The following is a 16,719-nucleotide window of genomic DNA, read 5'->3' as shown; positions in this document are numbered from 1 at the left end:
AGTGTTGTGATAATAGATTGAAATTCAGATTTGGGATTAAAAAAAAGTAGTTTTGGAAATCTTTGTGATTTGGGGTGAGACCTCTCAGGATTGTTAAAACTTGATCTGGAAAAGGAAAGAACTAGAAGAAAAGATTGCTTAAATCAAGTCCAGGTTAAATAACCATAGTAATCATGATGCTAATGCTAATAATAATAATCATTACTATTTCTACTCTGATGTCTATGCCTATTCCCAATTTTACTATATATTCAGTTCATACCTATTTTTTAAAATTATTATTGATTTGTAAACATTTTGAATGTATTCTGGATACCATATCTTTGCTAGTTATATACATTGAAAAGCTCTGATTCCTTTGGGTAGACTGTCTTTTATGGAGTTACATGTTAAATGAATCATTAATTTCAATATAATCAGTTTTATTATTATTATGTTTTAGAGTTTTGTTGTGCCTTGTTAAAAGAAACTAGATGAACTTTCTTTTTTCATTTATTGTTTATTTTATGAAATTTCTATTTTTCAATATTTATATTCTTTAATACACTTTTACATTTTTCTATAAAATGTACATTCGATACTAGATATATTCCAAAGTTCTTATAATTTTAGCTTCTTAGTAAATGAATCTTTTAAATTATGTGTTCTTTACTTTTTTCTCCGTAATTTATTGGAACTCCCATTATTTTAAAATATTGATTTTGTTGTCTGGCAATCTTGTTGAATTCTTATATTAATTCTAATTATCATCTACACATTATCCCATGTTTGTTATATAGATGATCATACCATCTACACACAATCATGCTCTTCTTTACAATTCTTTCCAAACTTTACATGTCTTATTAATATTAAAAAAAATTTTATTACTGCTCTGGATAAGACCTCATTACAGTGTTCAAAACAAATGGTCCTAATCAATATCCTTGTCTTTTCTAATTTTACAGAAACGTTTCTAACAAATCACTGTAAAGTATGAGGTTTTCTGAGAGTTTTCGGTAAGTCCTAGACTTTTCTGTTATATCATACTGCCTTGAAAGATTGTATCTTTACATTTCTTTAAAGAAAAGAGACAATCATTTATGGGAGGGAAATCATGATGCTCTTTGGAAATATGGTGAAATATATGGATTTCTCCACAGGAATAAAATGGACTTTTGAACATTAACACAAGCACCTGGTGTACACTTTTAGGGGATCATGAGTCTATTAAATATCCTCTATTGAATCAAAGTTAAGACTCTGATCTAAAAAGAATTTTATTCATCAAAACATTCAACAAACATTTATTGAATATCCATTATATGGCAATGACTGTGAAATATATTGTGTGTACAGAAAAAAGTAAATTGAAACTCATGAACCCTAGATACTCATAGTATAAAACATAAGCTCATGCAGGTGTTAAAATAAAATATGATACAAGACACCTCTGAGGAAAGTATATGAATTCTTATCTCAGTGATTTCTTTCTTTGCTAATGAAAGTGCATGGTGTAATTTCAAATAACATTTTGTCATTAGGTAGAAGTTTCTGATATCTTGAGTAAACACTAGGCTGGGCAAATGAGAATAAATTCATGTAATAATAAATTGTTATATTCTATCTAGCCTCTTTGCTCCCTTTAGTTTTTTTCTTTTCTAAATTTCCCATTTCATCACACTACACTGGTGTGTACACTGGCATGTACTGGTACATGCTTTATTTTGGTTCAGCCAACATGTTGGTACTCAGAGTTCTTTTATCAGTAGTTTTGCAAAAATGTCTGCAGGCCATTTTGCTCAAAAGGAATACAGATCCCTTAGGCTTTCTAGAGGAAGCTTTGTCTGCCGTTGCTTCCAAAAACATCGTAGACAACTTGAAAATAAATAAATGGATAAAATACTTTGGTTGAACTGGTTGTAGTGACGGACAAGGCGCCTTCTCCGGGGAAGTATGGCCACAGGCCTGCTGCACGGAGGATGGATTGGAAGTCTGGGACTTGATCTCCCCTGCGGTGTTTGCTGCCTTTCGGCATGAAGAGCAGATGATTATTTTCGCTGGACCTCTCAGCGGTGTCTGAGGCCCCCTGCACATTTCGCTGGTTTATAGACACTTAGAGGAGGCATTCTGCCTGTGGCAGGATTAACCTCACTTATTCCTGGATCTTTAAAAGGAGGATGTCAAACCTGTCAAAGCTTCCTTGGGTGTATTTCTATTCCATCAATCTTTTGAAACGAAATTGCTTACACGTGTTTCTAGGGAGGTCTCAGGAGGGAGTTTTCATTTCAAATGATTAATACATGCAATGTGTGCCTCACTAACAACTAATGCTAAAAATAATACATAGGAACACCCCTTCAAACTAAGTTTGCAGCAAGTTTTGGGGCAAAGTATAGTAATTAAATTCGCACATGTATCCTTGCCTATCAGCTCATATTTAATTTTCGTATGTGTGAGAAGTTAAAAGATTTGGGGAAAGAACAGCAACTGTTACCACAATATAATAAAAATTACTCAGTGCATCTTTTACTGCTGAAACTTAGGGCAACCATCAATTGAGTAATCTTCAGTATATGGTCTTGGATATAATTGTGTTATATGTCAATCAATTTCTTACCCAGAATTGGTAAAATTAACTATCAGAGAATTAAATTAAAATGGAATCCCTTCCAAAATGTAATTCTGAGTTATTTCTCTACTAAATGTTTAATATTCATATAAACTATTGGATCATTAGTTCATGCCCAGTCTTGAACTTGGTCTAAGACTTAAAGCCTTGATCTTTTGTTTCATGAATATTTAATTGGACTGAACTCTTTTCCTGTTACTGTGGAGAGAGAGTGAAACATATTCTTTATTGCTCAAGTTATCCGTCATGCTTGGCATTTTAATTTACTTTCTTAAACTTTTTAACCAAGGACCATTTCAATTCCAATGAGCATACTGTATCACACTTTTTCAGATGACTACATTTTCTCTTTGAAGTTTTTTTTTAATTCTTCTGAAGCTTGAGAATATTTCCCATCTAGTTCTAGCTTACTAAACATTGAGGTCAGACAGAAATCATTCTTCTATGATTTGGAGATTTTGGTTGGTAGGTGACTATACTTCAAGGAACATATTGTACTTCTAAATATATCTGGAAATTATCAAACGTGAGTCATCTTCATTTCTCTAACTGATTAATGGTATATGTGAATTATCATTCAGAATTAAGTGTATTACTATAAATTACTATATCTAGGAGAGTATTTAATACAAATTACCTGTCATAACCACACCACTACCGCCACCAAATATTGTCTATCTTCATTAAGTGGTGAGGTGGAGTGATAAGCATCATGTTGGGGCTGCTGCTTATATAAGAGGGTAGGAGGAGATGAATTTTTGCTGTATACTTCTCTACACTCTATATGTACTACATATATACATTGACATGAATTACAAAGAACCACATTGAAGTTATTGATTTCAAATGAACCGTATGACTAATAAATTTAATTATAATGCTATATGCTAAATATAATGCTTATGACTTCCCAAGCATTTTCTTTTTCTCATTTTATTCCCATAAAATAGATGATGAGTTAATGATGTTCATATATATTTACTAAATAATATAATCAAATGAAAGAACAGGTTTTCTGAAACCCAATCTGGCCATCTTTCAGCTACACTGCTGTTAGATAAATTTCAGTGTTTCACACCTATGTTAAAATTATTGCCTATGTTTGGAACCTCAGTTATTTAAATCAGATATTTCTATACCATCTTGAACACAGACTTTTTTCCAAGTAGTACAGAGGTTCCAAAATTGTGGTCAGCATCCTGAACCCAGCCTAGAGTTGTCTTTTCTTTGTCTCATGCACTGTTTAATATTTAAAAATAAGAAATTAGCATAAAAGTCTGTATTGAAAAGTGAGAATATTGGGCAACAAAGATTCTATGTCTTCTTGTGGAAATGATCGAATAGTGCTAAAGAGCTGAGGCCTCCTTGCTATAAGATATTCTATTTTCAGTAATCCAATCCTTTGTGTCTTCCTAACACTGAGACAGAGTGTCAGCTGCAGAACTAAGAACAAAATGTGATGACATTACCAGAATCCTTACGTGAGGCTCACTTTCCCCCTTTGTGTTATAAGACTGACTACTATAGGTAATTGATTTTTGACTACTGGTTGCATCACTTAATCCTACTTTTGGGTTGTTTATATTGAGTTCTTACTTAAACTTCTCATCACCTGTACATCCCTTAAATGATGGTGCTCCTATCTGAAAAACAGATAGGACTACACTATGAAAGGCCTTCTTCTCATCCTATGGAATCTTTCTAGGAGGCTTCTAATCTCAACTTTACAGTGAAAAGTCATACATTTATATTTCTAGACCGTATTTCTCTTTGTTTTCTTTGATGTTTAGACTTCTAGATCTCATTTATTATTGCACATCTCCATTTGGGTATAGTGTAGATATCTCTTATTAAACTGAATTTTTCATATTGTTACCCAGATTTGGTCTTCCTTCTATATTCCTTAACTCAGAACATGGTAATATCATACTCTCATTACCAAAAAATAGAAACATTGAAGTTTTCTGTCTCTCTTACTCTTTTTCTCAATTCCTAAGACCTAAAAAGCAGCCAGGCTATGTTCATTCAACCTCTCAAATCCACCATTTTGACTGAAAAAACACTTGCCACCTATGTATATACTAGAAACATACAATAAATACGATTAAAATAAGAAAATTCTCCCAACTTCCAAAAGTTCATAATTAGACCTATGAATAGAAAATTATAATTCAATGTGATGTGAAAAATGGTGGGATTATACAGAGGGTGTCACAAGACTCCGAAGAATGCCATTTAAGCCATACTGAGAGAGACTGATGTGGGAAGTGGTGGTGTTGCTTCTACTGAGTGATGTTTCGATTGCATTAGCCAATGATGAATTTAGGGAATGGGAATTTCATGTAAAGAGAATAAACTGAAGATATAAAAGGGAAAGGTCGATATGGGAAAATTTATAAGCAGCATAGCTTGCTTGAGGATAAAGTATAAGGTAGGAAGCGTGGTAGGTAAGTTGGAGAAACAGATAGAAATTGCATTATGAAAGGTCTTAAATGACATATAAAGAGCTTAGACCTTATCTTCTCAGGAAAGAATTTGAAAAAATTTAGGCAAAGGTGTAATAAAATCAGAGACGCAATTTAGTAAGAATATAATTGAGTATTTTTATTTGGTATAAATGTCTGCATGGAAGGAGCCTGGTTAGGGAGATAATGCAATGGTTACGAGAAGAAATTTTGAGGGAGTGAAATAAAGTGGTTATAATAAGGACATAGAAGATTTGATATAATAAATATTTAGAAATTAAAATCTGGTGATCAAACCAAACATAGAGGGAGAGGGAAAGAGACAAATAAGAATAATTTTTTCAATTTTCTTGCTTTGGTGATTGAGTAGCTGGTAGTATGATTAACAATAGCAACAAGTATGTATTGAACTAAGAAGATGTTCATGTTAACTGAAACAGGCAGGTTGTTGTGTAATGTCTAGAGAATGATTCTACTTTTTATCCAACATAAAAATAAAATTCCCGTAAGTATTTATAATTATTAATATTTTCTTAAAAAATTTGTAAGTGGAAAATCATAAGTAGAAATGTTGATTGGGGTTATTCATATAGGACCAGTTGAATATGATTTGTTTGAGAGCTCTATAGGGGACTGTAGAGCTGTATAGATGTTCCATTCTGCCATAAATACATGAGTTACTTTTCCATTGAACTATATAAACATTTCTTCATTCCTACTAATAAAATCAGCTATAATAATACTTATGATAAAACAGCCAATATGCGTACCATGTGCAGCTACTGTGTTAGACTTTTTTGTATTTTTTGTGAAATTCACAGCAACCATAGAACATTTCACAGGTAGCGAAACTAAGGCTTGGAGAGGCTAAGTGTAAAATGTAAATTTACACTTAGCGATATGCCTACATTTAAAGCCAGTTCAGTCTGAACTCTTAAATACTACTTTATATATGGCGCATATGTGTAACGCGGTTGACTGCGATTAGGAATGCAGTCTTTCTCAAGGAGGCAGATACCTGAGCAATTTCACTTTCCTTCTACCTTATTTGTAGTTGCTCAGGAAAAAACCCACCGATACAATATAAAAATACTACGATTTTTATGGGGAGGGGGTTAGGTGGCTGTTTTAATAAGCAAGGCAACTTACAAGGCTAATCTTGGCCGCAAGACAAGTAGATCTCCACATCCGCCTGCCAAGTTCTTAATTTAAGAGTTTATTTAGAGTCCTTAATGAGATTCAGTCATGAATACCATCCACATGGTCTCAACAACACATTACTCGCCCAAGGCTGTGTCCTTGAAGTGGCTCCTAGTGTGAATGGTGGGCCAAATATGCATTCCAAGGACAGGGGAGTGGATGAGGAGCCTCCAATTGCTCCGGTCTGGTTAGAGTTTCAGCTGGAGATCACGTACTCTTGATGACCTTCTCCAACTCTCCACCCCTGGTGACCATCTCTGACAAATCTTGCAGGCCCCTCCTCTTCTACAATGGCCCTCAGTGGTCAGCAAAGGGTTTCATTAGCATGGAGGTGCCTGGTTTGGTGGCTCTCTGGTGCACTGGAGGCAGATACCACAGCAACAATATAGGCATACAAGAGAAGGGCATAGAAGATATACTCAAGGATTAGGGTAAGACTTTTCCAATCATGAAATTAAAGTGTTTTTATTTTTGTACTTCATTCTTTACTCTTGTCTTCTGATGCCTCCCTGAAATCCCAGAGTTTCACCCTGATTTTCATGGTTGTAACATCAGAAAATATCACTTCTGGGGGAAAAAAGTGCCTGATACATTAGGTAAGCATAATGTCTCACAACTATGAATTGAGATACCTAGTAGATGTTTATGAGTTGAATTTATATTAAGAACTGATGTAATATCAGAGACTAGGAAAGAAAATGCTTAAAATGTGATTTTATCATCAAAGATGATTTTCTATATATAAGTCACAGTACAGAATCTATCTAAAGAGCATACTAACTTCTTGCTGAAGTGATAAAGTTGTCCTTTTAAAATTTGACATAAAAATTTTAAAATTATGAATATTATTAAAATATGAATATTATTAAAACTATGTTATATAATCTTATTACTCTTCTCAAGAAAACTCTATCCTGAGCCTTCTATGTGCTATTATGTAGACTATATGACAAAGACTCTCTGTGGACTAGATCTAATGAATGATCACTTATAATCATTAACACATATGTACAAAAGCATGGCATACGGGTGACGCCAGCCTGGACTCCATTCTACACAAAGGCAACAAAAATACATTTAAATCATTCACATGAAGATTCAAATTGCTAACATATCACTTCAAATTTGAAGTTAATAAAGAATGTCGGGGGCTGGCGCAGTGGTGCAAGCAGTTAAGTGGGCACGCTCCGCTTAGGCGGCCCGAGGTTCACGGCCCGGATCCTGGGCACACACCGACGCACTGCTTGTCACACCATGCTGTGGCAGCGTCCCATATAAAGTAGAGGAAGATGGGCATGGATCTCATGTCAGGGCCAATCTTCCTCTGCAAAAAAAAAAAAAAAAAAGAGGAGGATGGGCATCGGATGTTAGCTCGGGGCTGATCTTCCTCACAAAAAAAAAAGAATGTCATAGAAGAAGATAATGACAAGTACAATGTTATAGCCATGCCTATTTGGTCTTTTGCCTTGCATAAAATAAGCTCAAAGTGGTAAATGTATTTTCAATTGTATGATGTAATTTTAGCATGAACAGAATATTCTGTATAATATGAAAGCTGCAAAGTCTAGTGTTTAAGCCTTAGGAAAATCGAGAGTTCAAAAATGTCTTCAATGAAAATGGAATGATCAGCTATGACTATTAAATACATCACTGATTTTACTGATTGACTATTTTTGCTGGCATAGGGAAATCTGACTGAGAATGGTAAGAATCTTAATTTTACTGCCTTATTAATGTTGAATATTTTGTCAGACGAATTTGAAGTTAGTGATTAAGTTCACATGACATTGCCAAAGAAGAGGTTTTGTTTGTGGACAGATTAATGCAAACAGGGCCAGTGGTCCACTCACCCTTCACTCAACAATGGAGATTGAGTGGGACGTTTAACCTGTTCCAACTGAGTTCACCCCTTCGTGTTGTCCAAAACTGTATGGTTTCCCCTTATGGCTGAGGCTGTTATATAAAAAAAGAAACTATTTATTGTTATTATTATTTTGTTTCAGCTCAACCTCTAAGAGATGACTTTCCTAGACTCCAGCGGAATGAGAATGAACCTCAAGAATCTGAGTACTTTAACTGCAAATTACAAATCACGTAATAATTATGACAACAAAAGAGAAATAACACATTCCAAGAGTCATGCTTTTTAGATAATAATCAATTTTAATATTAAAAAAATCCTTTGAGGGGGGCTGGCCTGGTGGCATAGTGGTTAAGTTCACGCACTCTGCTCCAGTGGCCCAGGGTTAGCAGATTTGGATCCTGGGTGTGGACCTACACACCACTCATCAAGCCACGATGTGGCAGCATCCCAAATACAAAATAGAGGAAGATTGGCACGGCTGTTAGCTCAGGGCCGATCTTCCTCAACAACAACAACAAAAAACTCTTTTTATTGTAATGATTGATTACTTTGAGTTGTTTTTTGACTTTGTGTTCAATTTTTTAATTGTTACCTCTTTTAATAAATAACTTGTGTTTGTTTCGGTATTTATATCATTTACTTATGCTGTGCAAATACTTACACAGTTTTGTTTTCCAAAGGGGTTAGTAAGACCTCAGTGTTTGATATCCTTCTTGGATTTATTGCATATATTTTAACTCTATGTTATGTTCCAGAACTCATCTTCTGACTGCTCAAATACCACCATTAACTGCTCATTGAAAGTTGGCTCTAAGATCACTTGTTCTAATATTACTTATGACTAAACAGAAAAAAATGCTGAAAGAGACTTCAAACAATTCTTGTCTGTCCTCCACTTTTGATGATTAACTGTGCCCAAAACAACACACAGAGGTCATTAGCAAACTGGGCCTGAAAAATGGTAATAGATATATATTTTTCTACTTGTCCATATTAATTAATGTAGACATTTCCTCCAAGTAATATTCCTTTAAAGAATCTTTTTGTGACTCAAAAGTAGCTTTACATAATATTATTAAATTGCTGATTATCTATTTGGTAACAGGCAATCTACGTTCACAATTTCTTAACAACAGTACTTCTCTGAATTTAAAATTCTCCATATAGTTGTAAATGACTAGCTTGTATCAAACCAACTTTCACCAAGAATAACTATAAAAATCACATTTAAGAAAAGAAAAAGAAAACACCTTACTTATTGGAGGCATTGGAGAGTATCTAGGGCATCCAGCAATTGTTAGGACAATATCCTAATAAAAGGAATACACAGTATGAGCCCAACTTTCCACAAAATTTCCCCTTGAGGTATTTTCCATCGCTAAGTGGCTGAAGGCAGAGAGACTAAGCAGAAAGCAAAAACTCAGGACTCTTGACAGTCTTACAGGGCTAAAGAGACAAGATAATATGAAGCACAGGTATAACCAACCAGTCAGAATTGGAGGGACCAAGATCCTCAAGAAATAGGAAACACAGAGAAGTGTGTCTGATTTTCTAAGTTGATATTCACTGTAAGGCGTTTGTCCGTTTCTAAGCTGTTGTGGACTGAGAGACCAAGACGACAAGAAGACAGCTGACGCTCAGAAGGTAAAAACTGAAGCAGATGTTTTGTCAGGTTCAATGTGCTGGGAAAAAAAAATTGGGAATTTAGGGTCTGTCAAGAAGAAAGGGGCCCGGTAATTGCTCTAGTATTTCATTTGAGACCTTTGAAAAGTTATGCTCTATGAAAAAAAAGAACAAGTCAGAACTAGACCATACCTCAAAGAGACTAAAACTCACCTTCCTATCATCTTAAAACCCTGATTGGATCAAAATGATTTGTTTATGCTCTGACTGTCATTTAGGGGAAAAAAAAGTAAAATCTCTCTGAAAGAAGATAAAATTATCAGAGAAGAGTTTTTGTAATTTTTTATTCAAAATGACTGGAATCCAATAAAAAAATTTCAAGGCATATTAGGGTCAAGGAAGAAACGACCACAAACCAAAGAATAAAGAAATAATAGATACAGACCCACAGCCAAGTATTTCACCAGCCTACTCAGTCTAAAATATCTCTGATTATTATGTTCATGAAAACATTTGATATGATAGAAAATTTTGTCAGAGAAGTGAAATCTTTAAAAATAATTGAATGGAAAATACAGTAATTGACATTAAGAACTCAATATATAAGTTTAAATATAGATTAGACACAACGAAAGAAAGGATAAGTGAACTTGAAGAAAAGAAAGTAGAAAATATCTTTACTGAGACATGGAGAGAAATAAAAGGAAGGAAAATACAGAAATGATTGTAAGAGGTCATGGTGAAAAGCATTAATATACACTTAATTTGAATCCCAGAAGAAGAGAGGCAGAGTAGACAAAAGCAATATTTAAAATGGTTCTAGTTGACAGTCTTCCGAAACTGACGAGAGATATAGAATCTACAGGATCAAGAAGATCTAGGAACCAAAAATAGCTAGGTATATCCTAATGAAACTGCTAAATAACAAAGATAAATTATACTAAAGACAGTCAAAGACAAAAAAGATTCATTATCATCAAATGGTTAACATTGGAACTGAGAACCAACCTTCGAGAATAGTAAGTTTGCAAGTCAGAAAACAATAGTATGACAACTTTATTGTGCTCACAGGAGACAACTGCCAACATAGAATTCTGTAACCAGTAGAATATTCTTTAAAAACGAAGGGGAAATAAAAATATTTCAGGCAAACAAAAATAAGATTTCATAGCCAGCAGATGTGCACTATGTGAAATACTAAAGGAGTTTTACAGAGTTTTTCAGAGATAAGGAAAGTAATCCCAGATAAAAATATAAGAATTGAAGAAGAAATGAAGAACAATGAAAAAGATAAACAGATGGGTAAATGTAAATGAATATTGATGGTAAAAACCATAATAATATCATCTGTCAATTTAAAATATATGTAGAATTAAAAACACAATAATAATGACAATAATAATGTGAAAGACAGGAGGGGGGTAAAATAAAATGCTGAAGACCCTTGTGTATTCTATTTCATTTATTTATGCTCTGATTGTTATCATCTTCTTCCTTTTCCGTATGTGAGTTCAATTAGCTTTTTTTTTTCTAATGTGTTGAGGTGAGCTCTGTGGTCATTGATTTGAGACCTTTCTTCTTTCTAATAAAAGCATTTGGTGCTATAAATTTCCCTTTAAATTTGTTTTGGGTGTATCCCAGAGATTTGTATATATTGTGTTTTCATTTTCATGTAGTGCAAAATACATTCTAATTTCTGCTTTGATTTCTTTTTTTACCCATTAGTTATTTAAAAGTCTCCTATTTTGTTTCTAAATTTTTTTGGAAACTGTGGGATTTATCAAAGTTAAGCATTTGGACATCCTAGTTTCTGAATAAGAATGCTGTAGACTTGTTTGGCTTAGATGTATGCATTCAACGCATGATACATGATAGATAGATAGATAGATAGATAGATAGATAGATAGATAGATAGGGAGTTGATTCTCATTATTTGCAATAGTTATGGTCTATAAAGTTGCCTCAAACAATGAATTAGTGAATACTGAATCATTGCTCCAAGGGGAAATACAGGGTTAAGATTTTGTGAGCCTTTGGTCACAACCTTTTTGTCAAACAATCAATGCAAACATGGTTTTATGTGTGTTTCTGTTTAAAGTCACCTTACTTAATATATATTTTTGATTCATTAACATTAAACTCACAGCCAACAATACTATAAGTCCCTTACAAAGCTTATCTAACATTCACATCTTTTCCATAAGACACATCACAGCTTTCTTGGGCTTAGAAACACTAGACAGAACTACCATACTATGTTTGGGAGCATTTTAAATAGTGAAATAACCAACAAAAAGCACAAAAATGTGAAAAACATACTAAACAGACTTTGAAAAGGACACTTGTTTACAGCCTGAGAGCTGAAATAAGAAGGGAGGTCATAGTCTTATTGCACCTTAGCATGTCCACGGTGACTGGGAAAGTGCTGCAGGTATTAATTGGGGATTATGAATAAATTTTAGCGAGTAGGCAAATTTGCAAATACTGAATCTGAATAATAAGGATCAGCTGTATATACCTTGGCAGTGTCATTAAATTGAGCCTTGAGAAACACGTATGGTTCAAACTTGGAGGCGGAGAATATAGGTCCCCTGTGAATTCTGAACAGTCTATTCCATCATCAGATACATTGACTGGGCTCTTCCAGGATAGCAGGCACTTTTTCTTGGATGATTTTCTTTGCTTTAGGTTCCAGAATTCTGTATATCTTTGGGGAACTCACCCAGCTAGCTCCTTTCTAGATGTTCTGGCCAACCTCTAACAATTTTTTACTCCTAAAAACAAAAAATGCATTCCTCTCTTATTCTTTCATAATATGCTTTCATGTCCATTACTCATAAATCATAGCAAAATAGAAATGATTTTTCTTTTCCAGGAGGAAAAGGACGACTTAATCCTCCAACTCTCAGAGGAACTGAGTGACAATACTTCTATTTTCAATGCAAAGAAAAAAAAAATGAAAAAAAACCACAGCTGAGTTTCTGTATTTAAACAGGATGAATATTCATATCTTGGAACACAGTTTCCTTAAGTGAAAATTCTGAAAGCATATCTGAGAACAATGCGTATATACATAAAACATATAACATTTTCAATTAAGATTTTTGAGTAAGTGGGATATAACTTATATCCCACTTATATCAGATAATAAAATGGCAAAATCCATGAAAATCTGCCTGAATGACTGTACTATACTGGTAATATCATATACAAAAGTTTAGATTCATATCTGGAAAAATAGTTTGTTTCAAGAGCCTTAAACATGGATTTCGTGTTACAAAATCTTTAATTTGAATTTGCATTGATTTTTTTTTTTTATAATTCCAAATATTACTTCCATTATTTTACTGATGAGGATTGTTTTTGGAAATATCATTTGATCATTTGTAAATCATTTGTATTCCCATATAGTTGCCCAAAATGATTTGACTGGCAAAACATCCTTCAAGTCACATGGTTAGATAACCAAAATTTTCCAGTTTTCTTAAAAGAAAATAGGAACTAATTAGATTAAAATACCAATAAATAGTATATCTCCTGTTGTATAGGTTTAAATGAAAAAGCTGAGTGCAGTTTAAGAAAAATGTTAATGATATGAATAATTACTTTTCCTTGGATCTTATACTGTTTATTTTTTTTAATTATTCAACCTTAGGACGACTCTAGTTTACTTTCAGATTTGACCTATGGAAGTATTACAATGTGCAGGACTAGCTCAACATATATTCTTTCCCTTTTAAATTGAGTGACATTAAATTCATAATGTATAGACAAATTCCAGGCTTAGCAGACATTGATTGATCTGTCAATACTTATTTTTCTTTTTTGGAGCATCCAACAAAATTAAGTCAGTAAAGCTTGCTGACAGGATGCTAAAATGCATATTGAAGAGGAGGAGCCGTATCCTCTTAAAGCAGGTTTCAGCGTGGGCATTAGTAGATTATAAAGTATAAACTGCACATCCCTGCATATCATATATTATTCTTCAAGATATCTTTGAGAATTTATAACTATAATTTTTTTGATCTCTTGACGTGCAAAAATACTATCTGTGTTCCCAATTGTTTTCTCCATATATCCAATGTTTTGTTAATAAAGAAAATGCGTGAATATAAAAGGAAATCAAGCATTTCACCAAGAAGTAAAATCCTGCATTTTACATTTAAGAAATATACATTGTCCTTTATTATTTAGTATATCATAAGGAAGAATCATTTTACTCTCACAGTTTACAAATAACACTCATAAGAGAGTGACTGATAAATCAGAAACATTCCCGGCAATGACTGTTGCAATTCTTCAGCAAACAACAGACAGGCATATAGATTTGTCAAATGAAATGCTAAACCACCGTTTTCAACTGTGAGGTAGTGCTCTTAGAAAGCCATTGTGACCAAGTGGCTTTTTTTATTTGTTTTTAAATGAGTTTTAGGCCATTTAATTAGTTTAATTCTCCCTCTCTAATGTATGAGAGAAAGCTCTCTTAGATTTGCTTTTATAACTTTTATATTTTACATATTGTAAAATAAATCCACATTTACTGCAGAACACTTTTGAAAATATGAATAAGAAAATGAAGCAAACTAAAGTCTTCTAAAACGCCACTACCCGAAAATAAATAATCCTTCTTAAAATTAGGAGTATACAATTCCATTTTATATATATATACACACACATAAAAAATATATATATACACACACACACGCAGAGAAAGAGGCAGACAGAGAGAGACAGAGAGAAACAGGGAGAGAAGGACACATTTATTACCCACAGTTTTCTTTTTTGTAACTACATCGAGGGACTATGTTATAGTTTATTAATAAAATCCCACAATTTTATAAATTTGTAAAATTTATTTAAAAATTTATAAGATTTAGAAAATCCCAACAATTTATTGTTGAATAGCTGTTTTCAATATTTTGCTATTGTCAATAGTGCACCAATGTAAATTCCTGTGGCTAACACTTTGGTTACTACAGTCTGTGATTACTTCTCTAGGATTAATTTCTGGTAGTAAAGTGTAGATCATAAAGCAAAACATCTTTTAACCTTTTTTGATATGTTGATACATATTGTCAAATACATCAACTGATACATATTTCCAAGTTGCTGTCACAGCAAATTGCACTGTCACCAGCAGTAAATGAGACTTTCCTTTTCCACAAAACTTCTAGATGTTTGATATTAGCATTAAAATATTTTCAAAAATATTTTAATTAGCTTTGATTTAAGCGAACAAGAGGTTAAACATTTGTTTATTATATTAAATTTTTTTAAATGGTCTAATAATATTCTTATACATCATTATACATTTTCTACTGGAGTTTTCATCTATTTCCTATAGATTTGTACTCTTATTAAAAAGATATTGGCTTTTTATCCATTATGTTTCTGCAATTTTTCCTAGTCAAAAATTCGCCTTTCATATTATGTAAACTATTTTATAATCTAGGAAAAAATACATACATATACACACCCAATAATCATTTCTCTCTCTCACATTTTTTTTTTTTTTTTTGGTGAGGAAGATCAGCCCAGAGCTAACATCCATGCCTATCTTCCTTTACTTTATATGGGACGCTGTGACAGCGTGGCTTGACAGGCGCTGTGTTGGTCCAGGCCGGGGATCCGAACCTGCGAACCCCAGGTTGCCAAAATGGAGCATGCGCACTTAATTGCTCCACCACGAGGCGAGCCCCTATATTCGAATTTTTAAATTTAGCTTCATAGGTTTATATACCAGGCTGCATATTCCTTTTCATATCCTCTTTCTTGGCACTGTACTTTCTTTTATATTTAACCACTTAAATACTAAGAAGAAGATAAAAACATTATTTGTGCTCCTATGTTCGTTGTAGCATTATTCACAATAGACAAAACATGGAAGCAACGTTAATGTTTATTGAAGGAAATTCTGCCATTTGCAGCAACATGGACGAACCTGGAGGTCATTATATTAAGTGAAATAAACCAGTCCAGAAGGACAAATACGCATGATACCACTTACAGGAGAAATCTGAAATAGCCGAACTCATAGAACCAGCGAGTAGAAGGGTGGTTACCAGGGAATGGGGGGAAGAGGATATGGGAAGATATTAATAGGAAAGCACAAAGTTTCAAGTATACAAGATGAATAAGACCTAGAGATCTAGTGTACAGGATAGTATCTATAGTTAATAATATATGGTATACTTAAAAACTTGCTGAAGGGGTAGATCTAATGTCAAGTGTTCTTATCACAAAAAATAATAGTAATGAATTATTAAAGAGGGCAGTAGGAAACTTTTGGAGCTGATGGATATGTTTACCACATAGATTGTGGCGATGATTTCACAGGTGTATACTTACCTGCAAACTCATCGATTCGTATGTATTAAATATATATAGCTTTTTGTATGTCAATCACGTTTCAATAAAGTGGTTGTAAGAAAGAGAGTTTTTCAACCTCATTTTATTACTGGATAAGGTCACTGCTGTGTCAGATAATTAAGATTAGTAGAGAACAAGTCTAAAAAGTTAGACTAATTGGCTCTGTGTTTCCACTACGTCTCATATCACAGACACATTATTTACTTTAAAAAATTCAAGTCAGGCCTACAATTTCCCCCACCTCGTGAGTATCCCTCCGCGTCTCTCTCTGACTTTCTTTGCTCTCAGGAGATGTTTCTCGCTTGAGGGCTCCAAAGACACGCCCTGATAAGCTGTGTTGCCCTGGTGTCTTCTTGGCACTTCTGACCCTGATTGACCCTGTCTAGCTCAGGGAAGTGGAAGTACACTGCTTTAGTCTCACTCTTCTCATTGCTTCCTTTGTGAAAAAAGAAAAAACAGATTATGGCCCTCTTGATAAAAGCTGAGCTAGTGTCTGTGTGGGCAAAATACAAACACTAGAGGGAAATGTCTCTTCACACATTTTCAGGTTTTTCTTCTTCCTCCAGTGTCATGTGCTTAAATGCATC

At 33.7% G+C, this 16,719-nt stretch overlaps 1 long non-coding RNA gene across 1 annotated transcript; it reads left to right on the top strand.

Moving 5' to 3' along the window:
- The first annotated feature begins 944 nt into the window (after positions 1-944).
- Positions 945-8,405, top strand: LOC131402029 (uncharacterized). Its single transcript, XR_009218204.1, has 3 exons — positions 945-998; positions 6,798-6,872; positions 8,280-8,405. It is a non-coding gene; the product is annotated as an uncharacterized LOC131402029 (long non-coding RNA).
- The last annotated feature ends 8,314 nt before the right edge of the window (positions 8,406-16,719 follow it).

This window comes from Diceros bicornis, assembly GCF_020826845.1.
Source record: "Diceros bicornis minor isolate mBicDic1 chromosome 3 unlocalized genomic scaffold, mDicBic1.mat.cur SUPER_3_unloc_1, whole genome shotgun sequence".
NCBI classification, from domain to species: Eukaryota; Metazoa; Chordata; class Mammalia; order Perissodactyla; family Rhinocerotidae; genus Diceros; species Diceros bicornis.
The sequence above is the reverse complement of the archived record's forward strand: the minus strand, read 5'-3'. Positions and strand labels throughout refer to the sequence as shown.